General features: G+C 48.9%; 2 long non-coding RNA genes across 2 annotated transcripts; one reads left to right on the plus strand and one right to left on the minus strand.

Moving 5' to 3' along the window:
- Positions 1-6,362: 6,362 nt before the first annotated feature.
- LOC124248244 (uncharacterized) lies at positions 6,363-9,807 on the minus strand. Its single transcript, XR_006890957.1, has 3 exons — positions 9,716-9,807; positions 9,492-9,582; positions 6,363-6,717 (listed from the first exon to the last, which is right to left on the minus strand). It is a non-coding gene; the product is annotated as an uncharacterized LOC124248244 (long non-coding RNA).
- Positions 9,808-10,090: 283 nt separating this feature from the next.
- On the plus strand, positions 10,091-14,115 carry LOC124248245 (uncharacterized). Its single transcript, XR_006890958.1, has 3 exons — positions 10,091-10,229; positions 13,318-13,492; positions 14,056-14,115. It is a non-coding gene; the product is annotated as an uncharacterized LOC124248245 (long non-coding RNA).
- Positions 14,116-18,014: the final 3,899 nt, after the last annotated feature.

Raw genomic sequence — 18,014 nt, forward strand, 5'->3', positions numbered from 1 at the left:
GGGTCAGGAATGGAAGCACAATGTGAGCTCCCCGTCCCACTGACATGGCACGCTGTCACAGGTCTGCGGAGTCCCGCAGCCTCCTCCTCAGGCTGTCCACCTAGCACTGCCCTTTGTTTTGACAACCAAACACTGAGTGGCCTCGATGACTTACTGCCCTTACAACAGACTCCCGTCCTGAGGTTTCCCCAGCGGACCCACCTCAGAGGGGAGGGTGAAGCTGAGGAGCCCTGGCTGTGCAGACCACACATGGAGCCCCAGCGAGAGGACTGTGGCAACTTCCGGTCTTGCACATGATGCCACTTTCTTGGTCCTTATGAGTCACCCCTTGTCACCCTTGTCACATTAGTCACTCACTGGAGTCAGAATCCAGCAAAGAAGTTCTGAGGCCTGGGTGGGGGATGAGGCTGAACATCTCATCATGGAGTTAGTTCTGGGGGACAATCTCTCAGACAAATGAGTGTTCTAGAGGACTGAAGCTTAGCACTTCAAACAAGTAACAAAGCCTAGGCTTGTTTCCAAGTTATTTTCAAAAAAGATGTTGCATAAGCGATACACATTTGTCAGAAGAAAATTAGCAATACAATGAGCAAAACCAAGACAAAATAAATAAATTCCCCTAAAGTCCACCACCTAGAAACAAATTGCTATCACCGGGTTGACACGGCTCCTTTCTGGCGCTTTGCTGGGCGTTTCTGCGAGTACAGGCGTGACCGTGCGTGTCGGTGCCTCAGTGGACTCATGCTGGGAAACTTGACTACCTCAAGCTTTTCCGTGGAAAACACATTATGAACGTCTTCCATGTCAACGAATTTACGTCATCAATTCCACTCCACTGGCATGGATGTAAATTTTTATCAGGCTGTAACCACTTTTAAAGAAATCTTTCTAAAATGCATCACACCACACTCTCCTGCCTGCTTCCCTTCTATTTCCTGATCATAGTGGGACAGTGACAGAAGCTTTCTCTGGGGTCGCAGGCTCACCGTGAGCCAATGAGCCCAGGTAGTTTCAGGGAGGAGGCAGTGTGCCAGAGAAAATGCGACCGCAGACCGGGAACAGAATGCGTCACCCCAAAACACACCTCTTTGGCATAAGAATTATTTTAGGCTGATTATTTTTAAGAAAGCGCAGACATAGGGAAAAGCTCTGAAAATCTAGTAGAAGTCACCCATTTGTAAGGAAAATTTACATTTATAAGAGAAATCTCCGTTTGTAAGCGTTCCAGGAAGGAGAGGATGACCAAATCTCTAGAAAAGCTTATCAACAGATAAGGCAATGACTTTCATCTACATGACGACCTTTACCTGGTTTACTGTGCTGAGCTAGTCCCAACAACAGGATGCTGAGCCTACACTTCAGGGGTAGCGAGCCAGTCAGCAGTCTGCACAGAAGAGAAAGTTTTGATCTACCTGTCGAAACTCATCCTGCCAGTGCTTCTGCATTCCAGCCTGCCCTCCCTGATCCCTTAAACCCTACGCCATATCCTGGATCGGGGAGACAGAGTTGAGAGCCTGGCCTCCCGTCTCCTTACCAATCGATTGCATAATAAACTTTCTTCCCTCAAAGACCGATGTACACAGTATTGGCTTCTGTGCCCAGGAGTGGAGAGAGCGCTTGCTCAGTACGGAAAGGAGCTCCAGATGAGAAATCAGTGTCCTGGTCTAACCACAGGTTAGCTCTGGCCCGTGGGTGCGTTATCTACCCCTGGGCCTTGTTTTCCCAATTTTGGAAGAGGGAGGGCTTCCCCCAGGATGCCTCAATGCTTCCTGCCCCAAACAGGCCTGCATCTGCTTCCAAGATCTTCTTTCTCTTCCCTGCAAACTGAGCAGTCCTTGACGAGTGAGCAGAGACTCCTCACCGTCTCAGTCCTGGCCGACCCTCTTCTTGGTTCTCAGCTCCTGGGAGATGGGAAGGATTTTACCTAAAGCAGAATGGATTGTGGAAGGGAACTCCGTTTCCCTGTCACAAAATGGGCCCAAAGAGACCTGCTCCATCTGGTCATATGCAGTACCTTCAGGCTTACTGCAGCAGGACGGTTCCCGGACATGGTCCTTTGCTGTGAGGGCACGCAGGCCTCTGCAGGACTGGCCCACCCCAGCAGCTGTCCTTTGGAGAGGAAAGAGTCCACGGATTGGGAGCTGACACAGCCTCAGAATTGACCCCAGGTGTTACTTACGGTGCTGGCACAGAGCTGCTGGCCTCCATGTCTCCTGGGGTGTAGTCTAAGGATGATACTGGCTCAACAGGAGGCTGACAGAAGGGACGCCATATTGTAGAAAAGAAACCATACTGTAACTTTGAATGGACTCTGATTAACTAATGCAGAAATGCTCTGTGGATTTTAAGGCCCCTCCCAGCTGCTCTAAGTTGATTAACTTTATTCTTTTGAGTTCCTTAGGAATGTGATGACCCCAGGCAGAGAGTCTTTGCTGGTAGCCATCATCAATGACAACTGAAATCTCTGGTGTGGTGACTAGGGCTAGTCCTTATAATTAAACTGGGGATCAAGTGTATTTCTAAAACAATCTCCAAACGGTCTGTGTCAGTGACTTGTCACCTCCCTCTGCAGAGTCATAGTGGCAAAACACAAGTGACTCTGCTCCATTTGATGGTCCCTCTACCCCGACCCCATTCATCTGGAAGTAGCCAGACAAACAACGATGACCCTGCTGTCCTTACCAGCATGTGATCACGCTGGGTTACCGCTGCCAGTGGGGGGAGTTGTGGGCGCCATTCATGTAAACAGTAATCTTTACTATACATATTAAAGATTTTGTTCTTATTATCTGTAAACTAAATCAGAGTATAGAGCATTGCTCCAGTCTCTGATGCATATCCAGTAAAACAAAAGATTATCAAGAACTAAGAGGAGATGTCTGCCCCCACCCAGAGAGCAGCCCGTACATAACTGGCCTGTAGTCTTTGTTCTGTAAGATGGTTCTTTTGGACATTAGTCGACCATCTTCCCCCTTGCTAGCAGGCTGTAATAAAACCCTTTCTCTCCTACCATCTTCCCTTTCAACTATTGGCATGTCTTGTGGAGAGCAGATGGCCTGCCTTGGGCAGTAACAAGGATGCAGATTCCTGGTCCCCAGACCAACTCCTCTGCACTGGAACCTGTGTGAGTGGAGCCCCATTATCGTGCTTGTACACCAGCACTCCTAAAGTTTGCCAAAGGGAAGGAAAGGGAGTTCAGCTCATTGCTCCACTCCTAAAAGGTTATTTCTCCTAGGGTTTGGGATAACTTTGCACTGGGAAGTGCCTTTAATTGTTGGTTGCTGGCTGGATGCTTGGCTTGGAGTGATCGGGGATGATGAGAGGGAGAAGAGGGATGGTAACTGATATTTTTCTCTCAACATCCATATAAATTCTTCTATGTTTCTCTTTGGCCTTTGCAGTTCTGCACAGTGAATTTGTCTCCTTGATTTTCTTTTCAGAATGCCCTTCTTACCCAGATACTCACTGATTCCAAAGCCCATCCTGCCCCGGCCCAGACTAGTCCCAAGTCCTGAACATCAGAAGTGGTCCATGCCCTGATACCTGCCCCTTCCTGAGGACAGGAGAGCGCATGCAGAGAAAAGACAAGAACGTGGCCGTAACTGTGTGGGATGCCCTTAAATTGATTGCTTGACTACTAGGAGCAGATGTTACCCGGGTCCTGGGAGGAAGATTTTGCAAATCTGTGTGGTCTGAAAGGACAAGTTCATCTAGATTATGTTGGATTTATCTTGGCTCTGCCCAGAGGCGATTTGGCTCTGATAAGGAGCCCTCTCGCTGAGTCGTTTGGCTTCTGGGAAGTGGAGGAATTGTTGAGATCAACCTGATCCTCCAAGAGAAAGAGCCACATCTTATATGGCTCTATTATTTCCTTGAGATCTTGGATGAGTGCTTTCATTTGTCCAATAATGTTTATTTACTAAGCATCTGTTAGACACCTGATAGATGCCAGAGGCTGTAGGAGGTGGTCACATACTGGAAGGAGTAAGCGATTGGCTCGTTATGGATGACCTTTTCATTCTTCACAGAATTGATGATATGATTCAAATTATTCAAATGAAATGCAATCAGTTTATATCTGTCATGTTAATACATTATTGAATGGACAAAATGATAGTTATTCATTACTCACTCAAGCTCTGTTTTCCCTAAGTCTATTTTTCATTTAGATCAAGCGTTCCCAACATTATAAAAGCTATTTTTGTGGAAAACTTTCACGAACAAATTGCGCATTTCTACTTTCTTAAACAAGATGTTCTTACTCAGATTTTAACTTAATTTTGCTTATTTTACCAGTATAAAACTGTGCGGGGAGGCCGGCCCTGTGGCTTAGTGGTTAACTTTGCAGGCTCCGCTTGGGTGGCCTGGAGTTTTGCCTGTTTGGATCCTGGGCACAGACCTAGCACTGCTCATCAAGCCATGCTGAGGGGGTGTCCCACATGGCAGAGCTGGAAGGAGCTACAACTAGAATACACAACTATGTGCTAGGGGGCTTTGGGGAGGAAAAAAAAAGATTGGAAACAGATGTTAGCTCAGGGCCAATCTTAATAAATAAATAAATAAGTGAGTAAATAAATAAATACATAAATAAAACCGTGATGAGTCAAATGAACCATATAGCTCTCGCACCCCCAGTGACTGTGCCAGGCCAGGATCGGGGCACTGTCTGTCTTTGTACTGATCCAGTGTTCCCATTGGTGCCCATTTGTTGGTGGTTACCTGGCCCTCGAGCACGTGCTCTGCTTACTAGCCCTCTTCCTCAGTGCGACATCCTCGCACTCGCTCTATCTTTCCTTTACCTTCAACCCTGTTGCTGTCATCTTTCATTTGTCCTCTTGCAGGATCCTCAAGAGCCCTCCCAGCCTCCAGCATCCTCCACCTGCAACACCCCCCGCCCCGGTCCAGCCCATGGGGTACCCACTAATGAATGGGGGGTTATTGACATGGCAGCCCTGGAAGTTCAGGGGAATCTGGGTTGTCTGAGCAACATTTTTCTGCCTGTAGGGAGCTGCAGCCCCTACCTGGGGCTGGCTGGCTTCCTGGGCCGCACTGAGAGAACGTTTGGGGGTCCCGTTACAGCAGCATCCACCTCAGAGAGTTGGGGAAAGGCTGTGTGGCAGTTAGCTGTTCTGGGGCAGTGATTTTAGCATGCTGAGGTCTCCTTGGAGCCTTTGCGAGCCTAGGGTGCGTGCTGGATCTCCAAGCCCAGAGAGTGTATTTTCCAAAATTTCCTGGGACGAGGAACCTTTTGTATTCCCCAGAGCATCTCAAAGGACTTTTGCTCTGTGGAGCACACTTTGGTAAACACAGTTTTGAAGAAAGAGAAATGATATGGTGGGTGCGTTACTGGGTTCCTGAGCACGTCTCATGTTTGGGCCTGAGGCCAGTGCTGCCTGCTTGTGGTCCAGCCCGCCCACCGTTCACGCTGGAACTGGGTATCTGAGCTTTGGGTAACCCAGGTAGACGCCTTGAATTTGGGAAGGCACAAGCTCTACTCCCTCCTGCAGCCCTGCAGGGGCAGTCTGTGCCCAGAGTGAGCAGCCCTGACCTCTGAGGCCCTTACATACGGGAAATGGAGTCTGACAGGCCTGGAGAGAGAGCTCCGTCTTCAGAATGGCTCATCTGCCTGAGTCCGCGGCAGGTCTCTCTGCAAGATAGAGCGGCCTGTCCGGGGGCTTACATTTACTTAGGGCTGAGTTGCCAGGTGTCTCAAGGTTAGTTCCCACAAAACCACACCAGAACAGGCAGGGCTTCCTTAGGAAAGGAGTCTGGAAATCTGATGGACATTATGTGAGAAAGCGTGAGAGACGAATTTGCCAAAAGTATGACGTGAACCTGCCAAGTCAAATCTCGCTTCATTTATTCTTCCACCAGCCCTGCAAATGGCCAGCTCCGTGCCCGGGGAGAAGGGCGGTGGGTATGATTCAGACCTGAGTGGGGCTGACGCCAGGTTAGGAGGGCGTCTTAAAGATGTACGCACACGAACACACATATACATATATGCATACACGTATACACACGCACATAGACACATAAGCACATTTACACACGTACACATGCCAAGATGCACATATATACACATACAAATACACACAGATTATATACATATATTCCCTTCTTTTTCCTCTCTTCCTTCCCTCCTTCCTTCTCTTCCTTGAAAATGGAATTTCCCCAGCATCACTAGCCTCTAAGAAGCCAAGGGCTCTCAGATTTTTCTTATTGTCCACGTGACCTTCAGTTTGGCTAGAATCATTCCTGTTCCCCCTGAATCATGTACTTTCTATAAACATGTACAATTTTGTACAACATCAAAACTTGTTTTTGCAACTCATGAAAGAAAAGATATTACACACACAAAGATATAAGTTTTCATTTTTTGGTTTATCAGGTAACAGAATCCCAAGGACAAATGAAACTTTCTGATGATGCAAAACACTTTTACTCCAAGGAAACTATTTTAAGGTTTTCCACAAAATGCCATGAATTCCTGGTGTTCCCTCCCTCAAGGGTCCCTTTGTCTGGACTTCTGTGTCCTTCCTAGGAAAACTAGCAGCCACACAGGCCCTAACACTAGCTGACAGCCTGTGTCATCACGCACTGGGTGATGAGCAAGCCACATCGTCTGCTCCGACACAGTAGGAAGTCACCAGCTCTCAGCAGTGCCATGTGGTTGGAGGTCTTCCTGATTGTTCCACACGGAGATGACTCTTCTTCCTGCTTCGGGATTTTGTTTTATGAAAATCAAGAGTGTTAGCATTCAGAAAAAGACCTTCCCTTTTAAATGATACATGCCCAAATAAAACATTCAAACAATGTGGAAAAGCACACACAAGAAAGTGAGGTATCAGACAGCCAGCATCCAGAGGGCGTTATCGCTTAACAGGCCACAGAAACTTGGGAACAGAAGGTCTCTGTTCCCTTCATAGTGGTCCCATTTTGTTGGCTCAGTCTGCTGTCAGAAATCAGCAAAAATCACCGCTGCACACAATGTTCAGCTGACGTGGACTTTGCCTCTTGCTCACGTGTAAGGCGCTGTACAGCTATCGCCCACCTGTCCAGCCAATATTTACTGTGCCCCATCTATGCCGAGTCAGGCTGGCTGTGGAGCCAGCACTTCCCAGAGCCTCTGGCCCTCACCTGGAGCACCCCTAGTCTTGTTGCAGTGTCCTCGGGAAAGCCTTCTGCTGAACACCCTTCAGCCTGAGGCTGCTGGGCTGTCCTGACCAGGCCGGATGCTGCCAGGCCAGCCCGGAGCCTGTCCAGTGGCACTGATCTAGAGTGTTCCCTGGACTGGCGTCTGCTGACCTAGGACCCTTCCCTGATGGGCTCCCTATGCCTAGTCCACTCTTTCTTTCTGAGCATCTCCTGTTTTAGGAAGCCAGATGTTACATAAGACCTGCTGTGAAGAAGCTGGAACTTAGTTCTTCCAGCAAGTTTTGTTACTCACTCTAAGATGTCACATCAGTCAAACCCGTTCTATGACCTCTGGACACCCAGAGCTCCAACGTCACCTCCTGGGGCTACTTTCCTGAGCTCCCTGCTCCAAACGTCAGCGCCATCCATCTGGAGCCCCTTCCTTTATGTATTCTTGTTCATAGCATTTACCTACTTGACTCCTTACCCACGTCTAATTGTGTGCTGGCTGTACCCTACTAGAAGGCCCCAGCCCTGTGCAAGGCGGGGGCGGGTGGTGAGGGAGGGGCCCGGTTTGTTCATCCTGCATCCCTAGCACGTCACAGTAGGCACTCGATCAACGTACTCTGAATGAATGAGTGCATGGATGAGTGCATCGTTCCAGACGGGCTCCTCCCTGTGACACTCTGCTTAGGCTGACCCAGAGCCCCTGAGACGCCCCGTGGAGAGGGAGGCCAGGGCTGCGCTGTTTCCTGTGCAATCTGACCCTGAGGACACCCCTCGGCTTTAGCTGACAACGTTAGGTCATTTGGCTCATGCCATAACGGCTCATGCCTCCCAGTCTAATGATTTTTTAAGTACGCTTTTGGATTTTCCTTTCAAATAAACTATCTCACCAGCTCCTGGTGACAAGTTGAACACCTCGGAGATCACAGCACTGAGTCCTGGGGGTCAAAAGAAATCATTCAAAGCTGAGAAAATCAAGTAGTATTAAAAGGACAGAAGCTAACCCAGAGAATTTTTTAAATAACATGATAAACTAAAATTGGGTAATGGAGGGAGGTAGAGAAAGTGGCGGTGCTTCGGGTGGAGTAATAAGTTCTGCCTAATCTGAGCTACGTTACCCCGCAGAGCAGTAGTGTTACGAGGGCAACGGCAAGATGAGCCAGAACCGAAATAATCAGCAGCAGCACATGCACCCAAGATGAAGAACACACAAACTATAAACCAGGCAGTAAAAGAGAAAACATGTAGAAAATAGGACAGAATTAAGACCAAGTAGCTCCAAAATTTGACAGGGCTGAACTGAGCATTTAAATATAAAACACAAACCCGCTAAAAGTTAAACCATGAAACATCTAGAAGGAAACATAGGAGTTAGAAAAAGGAGTAATTTTGGAGTGCAGATTAGAAGTGTGAGTAAACGTTAAGACACCATAAAACAAAAGATTAATATGCTGACCGTATACAGATAGATAGAAGAAATCTGTAGGTCAAAAAAGGAAAAGATGAATGAAATTTAAAAAGGAGGACCAAGCATGAAATATACTTGCACCACACATCAGAATCAAAGCAGATGGTGTCTTCACTTCCTGTTGCATTACTGCACATTAATGACGAAAAGACCAACCACTCCACAGCAGGACCGGCAGGGGAGGTAGAGACGGAAACAGAAATAACTGCCTCTCGTACACAGGGAAAGTCAAGAGAAATGTAATCAAAACTACACTGAGATGCTCCTTCCCCACATCGTAGTCAGGACACACTAGAAAGCGTGCAGATGTCTCGCTGCCTTAGAGATCCCTCTAGGTGCCCAACCCGCTCTCTTGACCTGGGGAGAATGCTGCGCATCTGTCTCAGCTGTCTGGCGCTGATTGCTTAAGAAGCTCAGAAACTAGATGGGCACACCGCAGCCTTGAGGGGAGCCAGGTGAGGCTGGGCATGTCCTCAGCATCTGGATCTGTGGGGTGCAGGAAATATTCATCATGTGAGTTTTGCAAACCTGCTCTGACATTCTTCACATTGATTTTGCAAATCTGCCTGTCTGAACTCCTAAGGATTTTCTTTTTTGCAATTTATTATTATTAATATTTAGTTAGATCATAAAAAATGCAAGCAAATCTAATCAGTCCAACTCTGTCTGTGGCAGGTGATGATTTTTGGCTACTACAAAAAGAAATATGGATCCAGTCCGACCTCAGATGCAGGGTGAGGTGAGAATGCCTGAGCAGAGATGCTGGCGTGTGGACTGGGAGGTGTAATGAATGAGACAGAAGGCTGTTGTCCCTCAGCCCCCAGCAGCTGTCCTGCCAGGAGCTGCCCCCAGGGGACTCAGGGCCCACCACACAGCAACTTACCTGCTTACACCACGTGCGCAGCGTCATGACAAAGGGAAACCTCTCCCAAAAGACAGAGCGGGGAAAGAATCGTCCAGCCTGTCTCGCCTTCCTGTAGAAGGAAGAACAGTGGGACAGCGTTTACACTTATCTGAACGTTGGTTCCTGGTGTTCAGGGCTCTCCACAGGTCTCAACCTCCCTGCCAGCCCCTCAGGCATTCCCTTCGTTCGTCCTCTATTCTCACTCCACATTGGGAATATCTCCTCTCCTTCTTCTAGAGACAGGCCCAGGCTCTGCACAGTGTCCTTCCCACTCCTGAAATATGCTCAGGCTTTCCTTGGAATCTTGGCAGGCCAAGGCCCAAGCACATCCTGCCCAACTTCCTGTGCGTAGGTTTGCCCTGCTCCCTCTCTGCTGGCAGCTGACGTGCTGCCGGTTCCACCTGGGAACGGGATGGACGACTTCTGAGCAGGGTCAGCCCTCCCTGAGGTGCACTGTCAAATGTCGAGGGAGCCAGGGTGCCTCTCTTCTCAGGAAGATGCTCGTGCTTGCCCCGTGGCCCCTCGACAGCACCACATCCTGAGAGGAGAAAAGTGAAGGCTTAGCGGGCGGGATCACGCTGCCCACGATCTTGGCCCGGGTCCCTTCAGTGCTTCCTGGTTGTCTCCTCGTCAGCACAGATGGAGAAAATAACAAGACGACCAACAGGCTGAGCTGGACAGAGACCTTTCCTTTCAGCATCCTGTGAGCCAGCCAGAGTAAGTCAGGGTGCCGAGGGGGGTCGTTAGGACATCTTCCCTGTTCCGGTGGGCCCCAAGTGTAGGCGTCCCCAGCCCAGTGCCACTGAATTCCTTTATATTTTCCTCCAAGAGTTTTATAGTTTCAGGTCTTACATTTCAGTCTTTGATCCATTTTGAAATAATTTTCGTATGTGGTGTAAGTAAGGGTTCAACTTTATTCTTTTTCATGTGGCTATCCAGTTTTCCCAACTTCATTTGTTGTAAAGGCCATCCTTTCTCCATTGAATAGTCTTGGAACATTGTCAAAAATCATTTGACCATATATGTGAGGGTTTATTTCTGGGCCATCTATTCTATTCCATTTGTCTATATGTCTGTCTGTATGCTACTTTTGATTACTGTAGCTTTGTAGTAAATTTTGAAACTAGGAATTCTGAGACCTCCAACTTTGTTCTCCTTTTTCAGATTGTTTTAGCTATGCAGGAGTCCCATGATTCCACATGAAATTTAGGTTGGATTGTTCTATTTCTGCAAAAATTGCCCCTGGGGATTTAAATAGAGATTCATTGAATCTATAGATTGCTTTAAGTAGTAACAACATCTTTACAAAATTGTCTTCCAATCCATGAACACAGAATGTCTTTATATTTGTGTCTTCTTTAGGTTTTTTTTGGCAACATTTTGTAGTTTTCAGTGTTACCAAACCAGGTTCATTTTGTCTACCACACAAAATGCCAATCACCAAGACGACGAGTTTGCAGTAGAGAAAGGGATTATTCACAAGGCAGCCAAGTGAGGAGACAGGAGAACCAATCTCAAATCCGCCTCTCTGAAAATGGGGATCAGAGATGTTTATGGGACGAAAGGGCCAGGCAGTCTGAAGTGTGGAGACAGAGGATTGGAGGTGAGGAGAAGTGAGGTAATTGATGATCCACGCAAGTGTGGTCCAGCTTCATAGCTCCTCACAGGACATGTTCACAAAATGGCAGCGTTATCATGACCTGAGGGTGAAGTTTTAGGACCCCTGACGTCAAAGGGTCACCTATGGGGCATCCTCGCAGCCCCAGTTGGTGAATCAGTGGTCTTAACCAGCCTGAACTGGACAAGGAATTGACTCTCAGTTCTCGAAAAACTTAAGCACCCCACCTGTTACCGTGGTTATCCCGGTGCCAGAGATGTTATCTGCAGGGTCGGCCTTAGCATTGCCTTATCTAAATACTTTTTCAAACAGACAAATAACTGAGTGTGGTTAATGCAAGGTGGCGCCTGGTCTCATCAGTGTATAAGTCTTTTGCCTCCTAGGTTAAGTTTATTCTAAGTATTTTATTTTATTTTTTTTTTGAGGAAGATTAGCCCTGAGCTAACATCTGCCACCAAGCCTCCTCTTTTTGCTGAGGAAGATTAGCCCTGAGCTAACATCTGCCACCAAGCCTCCTCTTTTTGCTGAGGAAGATTAGCCCTGAGCTAACATCTGCCACCAACCTTCCTCTTTTTGCTGAGGAAGACTGGCCCTGAGCTAACATCTGTGCCTATCTTCCTCTACTGTATATGTGGGACGTCTGCCACAGCACAGCTTGACAAGTGGTGCACAGGTCTGCACCTGGGATCCGAACTGGCAAACTCCAGGCTGCTGAAGCAGAGTGCGCGAACCCTACTGCTACGCCACCAGGCCATACCAGTATTTTATTCTTTTTGATGCTATTGTGAATGGAATTATTATTTTAATTTCCTTTTTGGATCCTTCATTGTTAATGTATTCTGCATGGGCTTCCACCCTGATGGGCATGGAGAGCATGATCCAGCTGTGTCCATAAGATCTTAGAACACCTGGACAGCTGGAAGAGTCCTGGCCAGCCTTGGTTGACAAGGACTCAGACTTTTCCAGGAAATGGACTGGTGCCCAGAGAGGTCAACTGCTCACAGCGTCTGCCTAGTAACCAGATCCACAAGAGCCAAGCTTGGCTCCAGTCCTCTCTCCTGGCCCTGCCACACGCTCCCAGCATCTATTTCTTACAACTAATGGTGCTGAAAACTTAATATCCACACCTGCTGATGCCTGTTGACATGCGAAGTGAATCTGCACCAGATCAGTGATGCTTGTAGAACACAAACACAATAAATGGATTCTGATGCTCCCTAAATGCCAGCCAATCTCTTTCAGACCTCAGCAGGAATACACTGAATTGATAAACAGACGTTAAATAAACCTCACCTGAAATCACAATGTGGCCCCTTAGAAAAGAGCCAAACCCCCTCCATCCACAATGATGATGTGGGTCAGGAACCAAACTGCACACAACCCTCATCCTGGGCTCTGAGGGTGACGCGTTTGCTGCCATGGAAAGTGTTTGGGCTCCTCGTTCCACCTGTATCCTCAGAGGCCTTATCTCCAGGGCAAAGGCAGCCTTTCTGGAGGTGGAGACCCACCATCTGTTATCAGTGCTCTCTTCTTCCCTGGCCTCTGAACTCTGCAACCCCAAACGGAAGCCCTGAAAGCAGGCTGTGTGTGGTTGCAGCCTGGTGAGCCCCTGCCCTGAGGGTCCTTATCTGCAGCCACACTTCTGGAGCCAGGCCAGCGACCTTGCTCCACCGATGAACTTCCCCACTGACTTCTCAATTCCTGGAATTGTTCAGAAAATCCCATTGGAAATCCAAGGACGGCTGGGTCTCTCAGTGCTGCTGCTTGTGCACAGAGAAAGGAAGAGCTCTGGCCTGACTGTGGGGCTCTGGGGTCTGGGAATCCCACACTTTCAGGGGCTTGTGGGGAGGGGGCTTAGATTCTGTCTCCTTCTGCTGGTCGTGGTTCCTGGAATGTGGAAGCAAGCCTAGGTCCTATAGAAGCTTCTCAAGTTCTTGGCCCCCCACCCTCTAAAGGGAAACCTTTAGGATAAAAAACAATTCACCTCATTAGAAAGCACCCCTCTTTTAATATGAAACACAGAAATGAAGAAGACAGAAAGGAAGGATGAAAGAAATATGAAAAGGTAGCACCTTTCTGGCTCTCATTATGTGTTTGACACTGCGCAAAGGACTTGATCGACACAGACCTCATTTTGTTCTTATAATAACCTAGGAGACAACCATCACTGTCACTCCCATTTTACAGATGCGGAACTAAAGTGCGGGGCAGCTGCATATCCAGAACAGCCCCTTCAAGGCCCGTGTTCAAACATCGTTAAGAATTTCAAGATGGCGACAGTGGAGCATTAAACACAGCATGGGCCCTTCTTGGCGCGGGCCACGTGACTCGTCTCAGCGAGCAGAGGAGGCAGCCTCTGGAGGTAGGCCCGAGCTCTTAACCACCATGCATGTTGCAGGTTTCATTACAAATAGAACTTCTTTCCTTCTATTTTGCATTGGTCCCCTGCAAGCTGGGTCCTGCAATCCTTCAGTCATTCAACAAATAGTCACTGAGTTGGGACTAGTGGCACCAGAGAGCTGGTGTTAATAACTGAGGGGACCCTCCTGTTGGCATGGCCTCTTGGGTGACGCCTGCCATGTTTGAGTCTCCCCATTAGGGGACCAGGAGCTGGCCTCTCCTGCCAGAGCTCTGCCCCCTGCACTCCTTCCCCTGTGGGACGGTGTCCAGAGGCCTCCAGAGAGAAGTTGTCACACACATGGGCACTGTCTCAGAGCTGCCAGTGACTTAAGCCTTGAAAGAAAAGTTTCCTAATCCTCTTGGAAAATGGAGTAGGAAGCACTTTTGCTGGCAATTAAGTACTATCCTTTCCTAGGTGTATGTGGTAAGCGCTTAATAAATGCTGTCTCTTTTTTTTTTTTTTAAGATTAGCACCTGAGCTAACATCTGTTGCCAATCTTCTTTTTTTCCTTCTTCTCCCCAAAGCCCCCCAGTACATAGTTGTATGTTCTAGTTGTGAGTGCCTCTGGTTGTGCTATATGGGACGCCTCAACATGACCTGATGAGCCATGCCACGTCCGCGCCCAGGATCCGAACCGGCAAAACCCTGGGCCGCCGAAGCGGAGTGCACAAACCTAACCACTCGGCCTCTGGGCTGGCCCCATAAATGCTGTCTTTGAGGCAAGTGCGAATGGGGACGAGAGGGTGAGCTCTGGCCTTAGCCCTGCATCCCTGGGTCTGAGATCTGGTTCACCAACGCCCTCCTCTGGGGACCGTACAGCCCCCTGAAGACTAAGTGGGTGGACTGCATCTCAGACTAGACTCAGGTGCAGGACACTCGTGCCGTGTGAGCTCTGTGCCAGTTCACTGGGACCACGTTCCAGGCAGAATAAATCCATGCTGAGGCCAACTTGATATCCAGGCTGTTTTTCTTGGGTGTAGGGAAAAGATAAGAACCAGGAAATTAAATAGTGCATGATCCACACAACCAGAAAACAAACAGTAATGGCGCTGACTATACAATGACAAGAGGTGGGGCCTTCCCAGACACAGGGAGGGGCCGTGGTGACGGGTCTGCGGCCGCCTCACAGGGCAGTCATCATTGGAAGCTTCTGTGAGCCTGAGAGGCCTGACCAGTCGCTTCACTCACTGGAGGGGCTACTTTCGGTCAGATTATCAGAAGGTTCTTGAGGCTCAGGTCAACTTAAGCTAGCGGATGCCATGTCAGTCTGACGAATATGACAGCTGCCCACCGGAGGAAACACGGGCAGTGCTTGTGTGGCTGAATCTTTCAATTATGGTTGAAATAAAGACTGGTTTGTGGAGAAATACGAAATTGGGCTATTCTCCAGGGCACTTTAGGAATGCTTAAAAGAGGTAACTGATGCCCCCAAAGCACAAACACTGGATGCTGGCTTCTCCATGCTTCTCAGGATGCCAAACATCTGGATTAAGACTCGATTAAGACTCTGGTTTAAGACACCAGAGCACTGGCAGACAGCTTCATTACCCACAGTGAGCCGTGTGCAGGTCACATGGGGCACTCAACAGTGACTGGTTGATGGAATTGACAGCATGACCTGTGAAGTCCAATGTTCCCCCAAGATGCATTTCTAGAGCACCAGTGTCCTACAGGACTTTAATAAATGTTACTCAGAGAAAAAGCTTCCATGGTCCGTTGAGTTTGGAAAACACTAAAGTAAACAGTTTTCTTTCTTTAGGATTTACTGGTGCCTTTAATCTGCTAACAGGTGTTTACTTACCCAGAGGGGGTAAGTATGAAGCTATACACAGATTTATTAGACAAAACGCTCAAACCTCTTTTCTTTTTTAAAAAATGTTTCTGGAACATTTATTGACTTGTGGAAAATACATGATCCAAGGAGAAGAGCTGGCCCAGTGCTGCTGGAGAAAGCTCAGACTCCCCGCTCCACACTTGGCTGCACTGATTTGAGGTCTCATTCATTCTGCTGCATTCGAATCCTTGTCAGGGACATGGAGTACCAGGAAATTTTGTCAGAGTTTACATATTTGACTTCTCTAAGGCCTTTGCATCCTGTTCAGAAACCTCAAGCCCGGGCTGCATCTTTCCAGGCCTATGAGTGAGAAGCCTGGAATGGTAGGCCACATGAAGATGGCCGTCTGGATTTTGCCCTCAGCTTTTCCATTCTGAGGCTTTGGGGAAAGCATGTCACAGGAAGCCAAAAACACTGGATAAGAAAAAGGAAGCGTTGGGATGTGATAAGTGTAGTGTAGGTTTTGGCCAACACTTTTGCCTTCCTAGTTCTTTTACGTGGGCTGACGATAACGTTTGTTCCACTCCCACGCGCGTGCGAGCTGGATGGCCTCGCTCCCTGATGGCAGAGGTGGGTCCTACATCTGCACCCTGTTCCCTGAAGGGGGAGCTGACATACGGAGGAGCTGTCTTGGGTTGGGACCCTATAACCTGCACCTGAGATGAGTTTGCTGGCGAGAGATCTCAGGAATTGCCAGCTAGGAAGTGAGGGATGAGACGGGTTGAAAGGAGCTCAGACAGCATGCTTCTGTGAGCAGAGCATCACGGGCTTTGTCCTGCTGGGCCACCCACTGCCAAGAGTGAGAAGGAGCCCTCATCTCTCTGGCTCAGACCTGCTCCCAGGGATGTTAGCTCCTTGGCTCTTTAGCCAGAGAAGGCCCTGGGGAGATGCAGAGGCTGGCCCTTGGCTGCCCAGTGTTGTCAGGGTGCAGAGTGCCCAGGAACTGTGGCTGGGGCCTGAGGTGACACGCCTCTCCAGCATTTTTAGTTCAGAGCTTCTTGGTCATGGATCACTCTGCGACGCATCTTCTTTGGGTGACGTAATGGCATGGACCTTGTCTCGCAGGGTCACTGGCGGGCATGGCACTCGGCCTCCAGGGAGGACTACCCTCTGGAAATTCTCTGCTCCTCCCGCTTCTCCTTCCTTTGCCCCTACCCCCACCTTTCAAGCCCACCTCTGCCCTTCGAGGTGACACTCAAGTCCCATTTACCTCAGGGATGCCTCCCAGACAGCGCTGGGCACCTGGACCAGAGATGGCCCTCCATGGACCCTGGATACGCATTTGTGGGGTCCTCTCCCTGAATCCCGACTCTAACGTCTGCGCTATGGAGGGTCTCCAGTGCTCATTCTGTACCTCACTCCCAGGACAGCACCCAGCGCATAGGGGTCTCCTACTGGGAGGTGTCAGTTAGGCGAGGACATCATGCGGGTGGTCCACACCCTTAGCTTGGGGATTTTTACCCGTCACCACCAGGGAAAGGGCAGCCACCCCAACATTGCCGGTGAGCCCTACCCTCCCTCTCCAAGTGACAGAGATGGCTGGCCACATGGTGGAGGGTTCACAGGTGGGGTCCATGTGGATTCCCAAGTCTCTGGACTCTACCGCTTGTCCCATAAGTATTTATTGCCCAGTGCCAGTTCAGAGTTCAGATGCTAGGGTTTGAATCCTGCCTCTGGTGCTAGTTTACTACGTGACCTTGTGTAAGTCACTCAGTGTCTGTGTGCCTCACTTACCCCATCTGTACAGTGGGTGTGACAAGAGAACCTTCCTCAGAGGTTTCTGTGAAGACTGGAGGAGATATGTAAGGAGCTCAGCATGTGCCTGGTGCAAAGGAAGACCTACTGAGCTCTGGGCCGCCACCGCTATCGCTCCTGCAACTCCTGCCGGCGTGGGCCTCTTACGGGGTAGCAAGGTGACCCAGGCCTGGTCTTTCCGTGCCTTGAGCACAGACTTTTTTTTTTTCTTATCAACTTTATTTAGGAATAATTTATGGGCAATAAACTGCGTCCATTTAAGGCGTCCATTTAAAATGAACAGTTAGGGAATTTTGACGGTTTTATGCACGCATAGAACCACAACCACAGTCAAGATACTGAACATTTCCGTCACCTCCAAAAGATTCCTGTGCCCCTTTGCAGACCCGTCTCGTGCCTGGACCCAGGGGACCACTGACCAGCTTCTAGTCATTGGAGATTAGTTTTCTTTCTATGTAAATGGAATCACACGTGTACTCTTGTGTCGGACTCCTTTTGCTCTGTATAATGACTTTGAGAGTCACATGCTGTCGTGTGTGTCAGTGGTGCTATGGTCTGAGTGTGTCCCCTCGAGTTCGTGTGTTGCACCCTAACTCCCAGGATGGTGTGGGGCGCTCGGCCTTGGGGAGCACTTAGCGCTTCCTAAGAGAGCTGCCACAGAGAGCCCTGGCCTCCTTCACTGTCACCTGGGACTCAGAAGCGCGCCTCGCCGGGCCGCACCTGCACTCTGATCTCTGACCCGCAGCCTCCAGGACTGAGAAATAAATTTCTGTTGTTCGTAAGCCAGTCTGTGGTATTCTGTTAGTAGCCCGAACGGACTAAAGTTTGTTGAAGACAAGTAGTTTGTTCCTTTTAACTCCTGAATGCAAATTGCAATTCACAACAAGACCCCAC

Source organism: Equus quagga, chromosome 12, assembly GCF_021613505.1.
Source record: "Equus quagga isolate Etosha38 chromosome 12, UCLA_HA_Equagga_1.0, whole genome shotgun sequence".
Classification (NCBI taxonomy): Eukaryota; Metazoa; Chordata; class Mammalia; order Perissodactyla; family Equidae; genus Equus; species Equus quagga.